Genomic DNA, 7,978 nt, shown 5'->3' with positions numbered 1-7,978 from the left:
TTGAAAAGCAAGCTAAAATAAATGTTAAATGGCATAATCTAACATTAGTATCTGATTCTGTAAATGTTTATGTGCTGATTATGTTTGTGTTGACTGTGTTGTCAATGCCAACTTGGCAAATATCCCAACTGATGATTTGTGTCCAATGTCTTGAAAGGTTGGCCAACTTGTCTGAGTTGACCTTACCTAGTAGGTTTTTATTTTTTGCTCTTGGGGAGAATTTCAAACACAAAGACATCTACAGGACAGTATAATTAACTCCGTTTACCGATCACCCAGTACCAACAACCATCAACCTATGACCAGACTTGCCTCATCCACCCAACACCACCCTCCCATATTATACAAAGCAGGTCACAGCTATCACTTCATTTGTAAATATTTTAGTTCAGGATCTTTTGTTAACCATTGTCATGCCTGAAAAAATTAACACTAGATGATACTAAGGAATTACTGAGAATTTTCTTGAGCGTGATCATGATATTATGGCTTTATTTTTCTTTTTAAAAATCCTTATCTGAAAGACATGTACTTAAATATTTTTGAGTAAAAATATATAATATCTGAGACTTGTTTTAAAATTTAGTTTTTAAAAAGTGGTACAATATAGATGAAAAATAAGGATAGTCCTGAGTTGTTGAGTTATGGGTACATGGGTTCATTGTACTGCTTTTTGCATATGTTTGAGGATTATAATAATAAGTTTAAAAAATCATATCTGTAGTATCAGATATCCAGTTATGGGTTTCCCTGGTGGCTCAAATGGTAGAGAATCTGCCTGCAATGCAGGAGACCCAGGTTTGATCCCTGAGTCAGGAGCATCCCCTGGAGAAGGAAATGGCAATCCACTCCATTATTCTTGCCTGGAGAATCCCATGGACCAGAGGAGCCTGGTGGGATCACCTGTGGGATCGCAAAGAGACATGACTGAACTACTGAACATGTATCCACTTAGTTTCTATTAAAAACTGTCTCATAATTGGATCAGGATCCAAATAAGGTCTACTATTCAAGTTGGTTGTTATCCTCATAGATTTGAGCACTCTCCTGCTCATTTGTACTTTTTTACGAAACGTTTATTTACTACAGTGTTTCCTACTGCTTGGATTTTGCAAACTGTACCACCTTGGTTTAGTTTAGCCGATTCCTCTGTATCTCCAATCCTCTGTATCCCCTATAGATTGGAAATTGAATCCAGAGGCTTGATCACTTTGGTGTGGGGCAGGGGTTAGGCAAGATGATCGGCAGTAAATGTCTGATTGTTTCTCTTGGAGGAATGCCGGCAATCATTGACCAATGCCCAGATCAGCCAGTTTTTAAGAGGTGGCAAAATGCTGGTACTCTATCATCCTTCTTTATTTATTAGCTAGAATACTTGTATGAAGGGAAATATCTCATCTACTGTTTGTTTAGGGGTATGGGAAAGGTGGGAGAAATGCTGGGTTCGCCCTTTTTAATTCTTTTTCTTGCACAGTTGTCCTGTCTTTTGTCTCAAGTCCTTTTGACACAACTGTAGTAGTGCTTGAGAGCTTCCTTAGTATCTAATATCTAATATAGAGATTGTATAGTTAGAGTTTCTCTGAAGAGCCCTGGTTCCTTTTGTTGGAAAACTGGAGATTATACCCTGGGTGCCAGGGGTGCTCATTATTAGAAGATGGTCTTTCTTTCTAGACCTTTTCAGTGTTCAGAGCTGGCAAGTGTGTGTGTGTATGTATGTGTGACTTAGCTTTACTGAGATATGATTTACATACAGTAAATTGTTTTAAATGTACACATTATGAGTTCTGACGTGTATAATAACCACCACCACTTGACAATATAGAACATTCCATTATCCCCCAAAAGTCCCCTCATGCCCCTTTAGGACTTAAGGGTTTTGACTTGAACTTCTTCTATCACACATCTGTAATTCCCCACCCCCAAGAACCCTAATTCTCAAGAATCCTGAGAGATAAAATTAGAATGTCATGCCACACAGCTGCTCACCTGCTTTATCTTAACCACAGCACTCAGAGATGGCAACACCAGTATTTCCACCATATGCCTACCTGAAAGGTTAAATTTCATTTTTGCAGTTTGGGGTCCAATTTTTTGATTATAGTATAACTAAGAATCTAAAAAGTTTTAAGAATTATTTTTCTAAAGAAAATCTCAGTCCAAGCCACAGGTACCTTTATTTAGGTACTCTGACTTCTTAGGGGCCTCAGCCTTGACGAGAGGATTGCATTCCTGGTCTCAGGTCAGCTGACTGCACTTACTGGCAACATGGAATATCTAAACCGCAGTTGGGGTAAGTAATATTTATGGAGGATTATCCAGATCAGAGGTGTCTGGTGGAGGTTATGTATCAGAATCTCCTATGAAACTTTTAAAAAATAAATATATTCAAGCCCTGTCCCAGACAGACATACTATTTCTCTTAATAGTGAAGCCCACAGGCAGGAGGTGCTAAGATTCCACACGCCTCGTGGACAAAAAAGCAAAAAACAGAAATGATATTGTAACAAGTTCAGTAAAGACTTTAAAAATGGTGCACATTAAAAAAAAAAAAATCTTAAAAAAATTTTCTTAGAGCTCCATACCTGGATGATATGGTTTTGACAGAACTTCCCTCCAACCCAATTGCATTTAATAAATTTTTTTTTACCAAATACCCTTCTTAGGTATTATACCACACCAATATATATTAAAAGATGTTATTAGAAACAGCCCTATGGGATTTCCTTGGCGATCCAGTGATTAATAAGATTCTGTGCTTCCACTACAGGGGGCACAGGTTTGATCCCTGGATGGGGAACTAAGACCCCACATGCCACGGGACAGGTTAAAAAAAAAAAAGAGCTTTATGAAATTCACTTTTCATGCCACCATAAAAAAGTTCTTGACAGTTGCTATGTTACACCATATCTTCCTGTGAGAAAGCATGGAGAAATTTCAGATTTACATGCCAGGGTTGGTTGTGCTTTTCCTGAAGACTGGCCGGTTACATGTGTCATGTATGGGTTCATTTTGTTTATTTGCAAAAGCTTTTTGAGCACCAAGGATCAGGAACTTGAGGTGTGGGGATGCGATGGTGAGCAAAACAAACAGCCCTTCTCGGGGTGGGCAGGCGGGGACAACCAGTAAGCCAGTAGGTGCATGGGCAATTTCAGGTAATTCTGGGTAGTGATAGTGTTGTAAAATAGGACAGGATGGTGTGCTTTACACGGGTGATAAGGGAAGTTTCTGAGGACGTGACCTTCAACTGAAACTGAATGATGCAAAGCAGCCAGCTGTGTGAAGATCTGGGACAGTACGTTGAGCAAAAGGGAGTAGCGAGTGGTAAGGCCCTTAGGAGGGAAGCAGCGTGGAATGAGCAAGGAGCATAAAGCAGGGCAGAGCTGAGGGTGAGGTCAGAGAGGTGGTCAGGGTGCTCACTTCACTTAAGGAGCCCGGAAGCCATTGGGACAGGAGGGGGCACAGTTTGAGCAGAAGAGGGACATTCTGCTGTTTTGAAAAGCTCCCTGTGGAGAGTGGAATTTTACAGGAGTAAACAGTTGGGAGACCTATTAGGAGCTCTGACAGTACCCAGGCGATGGTGGCCAGGACGAGAGAGGTAACAACACCCTCCTTAGACCTGGCAAGACCTGGCAAGAGGTAGCAATACCTCCTTAAAGTCCTGTGGTTTAGAGGGTCCTGCTCTGGCCTTCTCTGCTGTGCCTTCCTCCACATTATATGTGAGGGGCCAGGGAGATGTGCTTGGAGATCATTGTAATCCTTAGGTGTCTAATTGTCCTAACCTGTGAGTTGATGCACTATCCGAGACCTTAGTTCCTGTTTCTGATAGTGTGTAATGGGGAAGGTCAAAGGCAAGGACTAGTGCACATCTCTCCAGGGCAATAAAGGAGAAAGAAGAATGTGTGATCTTCAGACATCACTGAACCACTCACTGCTGATCATTCCTGTGGTTAGCTCTCCCCTTTATCTCCTTTAGGAGAAGGAACACTGAGAGAAGGCAGTCTCCTTAGGTTGAAATCTCCCAGCTCTGGGACCAGAAGGGGCAGAAGGGACAGATGCTTGAAGGGAACACCTGTTTGCAGCTCCTCATCCCAGCAGGGTTTTCCTGCTGCCCTGGTGTTGCCTTGTGTATACTGCCTTCTCCCAGCCTCCTAGGGTTGCTCGCCTTTTTCTGAATGATTTCTGAGAGCTCATCAAATATTGTAGAACATCATACTTTATCAGAGACATGGATTAAAACTATTTCCCCTCCCCATTCTTTTGATTGAGTTAAAGATTTTTGAATGTTTCATCTAACGAAATTTAACACTTATTTATGTCTTCTGGATCACGAGTCATACTTAGAAAAGCCTTTCCCTCTTAAAAATTATTATAAAATTCCTCTACTTCTGTGGCTTAATTTTTAGGTAGTTTATTTTTATATATTTATTTTTTTAGGTATTTTAATATTTGAGCTAGCTGAATGGATTTTTTTGTAAAGAATGAAGTGGAAAAAAAATGAAGTGGAGTTCTAACTTTTTTTAATGTGGTTTTCAATTTTTACACTGTATCGAATGTTCCATCTTTTCCCCATTGATTTAAAATGCCATATTTTTCACATACTAAACTCATCCATATTTAGATTTATATTTGGACTTTCTTTCATGTTACATTTACATTTTCTACTTGTTTAGCCATATACCCATAACACAACTTCAAAATCCTGCTAATTTTATAATGCTTTCAAACCTTATATACCTCTCTCTCTCTCATTCCTCACCACCCCCTAACACACACATGCTTCTTGAATCTGTATTCAGTTTCCTTTTTCATGTAGTACATTGTGTGGTTCTTTCAGCGTGAACGCAATTGACAAAACCTCCTCCTTTGTCTTAAAATGTGTTTATTTTCCCCTCAGTCTTGATTGGTATTTTGGCTAAAGTGGTAGTTATTTTGGTTGGTTCTCTTAAGCCACATCATAACCCTTCTTCTATTTGGTGGGGTCTAAAACCTGAAAAATTGGAATTCCCTTGCTGCCAGGGTATGACTGTGAATATCTTCCACCAATTAGATGCATGTCCATAGGACCTGGGAAGGAGAGGGGAGATGATGATTTCCGCTGAAAAGCAAGTGTCTCTAATGGCGGAACTCCACACTCCACTGGGCTCCAGTTTCTGGGTGAGGCAGTTGTACCGAAGGCAACAACGCTAACAGTAGCAGCAGTAGTTGTCTGGTCTCCAGATTGTAAGAAAACATACAGATAAATTAAAAGACCTTTAGACAAATTATTAAAATTGGAAAGGGAATTTAGCAAGGTTGCTGGATACAAAGTTGACCAAGAAAAATAATTGTGTTGCTGTGTATCCACAACATGAAATAAAAATACAACTTAACATAGCCTCAAAATATTAACCACCTAGGACTAAATCTAACAAAAAGTACGCAAGATTGTTTATACAGAAAATGATAAAACACTACTGAGAGAGTTGAAGAAGACAAATGATGAAATACTTGCAGTTCAGAAAACTCAATATTATAAAAATATTAATTCTCCCCAAGTTGATCTAAAAGTTCAATGCACTATCAATCAAAATCCATACTATGTTTAGTTTTTTCTGTAAGGAAATAATAAGCTGACTAAAATTTGTATGGAAATGCAGGGACTTCCCTTGCGGTTTTGTGGTTAAGGCTCTGTGTTTCCACTACTGGGGGCACGGATTCCATTCCTGGTTGGGAAACTAAGATCCCACAAGTCTCACCAAGTACAGAAATGAAAAGGTTGAGAAATGCTAAGACATGACTAGAAAGAACAAGGTGGGGAAACTGCTCTTCCAGCTGTTACGATCTATTTAAAAGCTGAGTATGGCATTGACACAGGAGAGAGAAGTATAGAACAGTGAAACGGAATCCACGGCCCAGAAGGAAACCCACATGTATAGGAACATTTGATTAGTGACATGGATGACACTGCAGTTTAGTGGGGAAAGGACGGCCTTTTCAGTAGACAGTGCTGCAGCAAGGGGGTATGTCCATGCAGGGGAGGGGAAACAAATGAGATGCCGGGATTTCCCTGGTGGTGCAGTGGGTGAAAATCTGCATCCCAAAGCAGGGGACACAGGTTTGATCCCTGGCCTGGGAAGACTCCACACGCCACGGAGCAACTAACTCCACGTGCCACAACTACTGAGCCTGCACTCTAGCGCCCACATGCTGCAGCTACTGGACCTACGCGCCTAGAGCCCGCGCTCTGCAACAAGAGACGCCGCTGCACTGAGAGACCTGTGCACCGCCACGGAGAGTAGCCCTGCTCGCCGCGGCCAGAGGAGAGCCCACGCAAAGCAACACGGCCAACAATAAACAGTAAACTTAAAAAAAATGCGATGCCAATTTCACATCACAGAAACAATTACAGGCTGATACAAAATGAAATATAAAAGTAACTAAAAAAGCCTTTAGTAAAAAAAGAAGAAGAAGAAAAGCCTTTAGTAGATAATAGTATAGTATAGTATAGTATGTTTGTATGACCTCAAGCTGAAAAAATATTCATCTGGACACACATTCACAAAAAAGCACTAAACATAAGACACAGCAGGCACAACAAGTTCTTCAAACTTCATCAATCTGGAGGAGGAAATGGCAACCCACTCCAGGATTCTTGCCTGGGAAATCCCAGGGACAGAGGACCCTGGCAGGGTAGTCCATGGGGTCACAAAAGAGTTGGACATGACTTAGCAACTAAACCAACCAACCAACCAACAATGCAAGAATTAAATAAGATGATATGTGCTGAATGAGAAGCCCGTGCACCCTAAGGAAGAGGAACCCCTGCTCGACACAACTAGAGAAAGCCCTCACGCCGCAGTGAAGACCCATCACAACCAAAAATAAAGGAATAAATAGATTTCTTTTAAAAGATGATACGTGCTGAAAAAGTTAAACTATGTAAATATATGAAAGCCTACATGGGAAATAATATTGAGTAAAAATAATAAAAGTGGAGCTGTAGTCACCAATCATTACAAGGCAGAAATCAATTTTGCATAATATAATGCATTAGAATTTTAAGTCTACTGAATTTTGTGTTTGGTAAAGCTACTTGGTTATAATAAAAACTGTAAGCTAAAACAGAAGAAAGAACTTCATCAAAAAGTACCATTAAGATAGTGAAAAATCAGGCTACAGAGTAGAACAGCTACTAAAAAATATGAAAAAGTCAAAACACGTCAGTAGAACAATAGGCCAAGTACCTCAAACAGACACCTTATAAAAGAAATCCAAATGGCCTGCGAATATATGTAAAAGTGCTTGACTTTATTAGTCATCAGGGAAAATGTAAATTAAAATCACAATGTTCAGTTCAGTTCAGTTGCTCAGTCATGTCTGACCCTTTGCGACCCTATGAACCACAGCACGCCAGGTCTCCCTGTCCATCACCAACTCCCGGAGTCTACCCAAACTCATGTCCATTGAGTCGGTGATGCCATCCAACCATCTCATCCTCTGTTGTCCACTTCTCCTCCAGCCCTCAATCTTTCCCAGCATCAGGGTCTTTTCCAATGAGTCAGCTCTTTAGCATCAGGTGGCCAAAGTATTGGAGTTTCAGCTTCAACATCCGTCCTTCCAATGAACACCCAGGACTGATCTCCTTTAGGATGGACTGGTTGCATCTCCTTGAGATGCCAGTATATATCCACAAGAGTGCTGGTGAAGATGTAGGGGAATGGGGAAGTTCATACTGCTCACAGGAATGCAAAGGTGGTAGAACTACTTTGGAAGAAAATACGGCATTATCTACTTGGACTGGAGATAAACATACCCCACTTCAGTTCAGTTCAGTTGCTCAGTCATGTCTGACTCTTTGCAACCCCATGGACTGAAGCACATCAGGCCTACCTGTCCATCACCAACTCCCAGAGTTTACTCAAACTCATGTCCGTTGAGTCAGTGATGCCATCCAACCATCTCATCCTCTGTTGTCCCTTTCTCCTCCTGCCTTCAATCT

Source organism: Capricornis sumatraensis, chromosome 8, assembly GCF_032405125.1.
Source record: "Capricornis sumatraensis isolate serow.1 chromosome 8, serow.2, whole genome shotgun sequence".
In the NCBI taxonomy this organism is placed as follows: domain Eukaryota; kingdom Metazoa; phylum Chordata; class Mammalia; order Artiodactyla; family Bovidae; genus Capricornis; species Capricornis sumatraensis.
Note: the sequence above shows the minus strand (reverse complement) of the source record.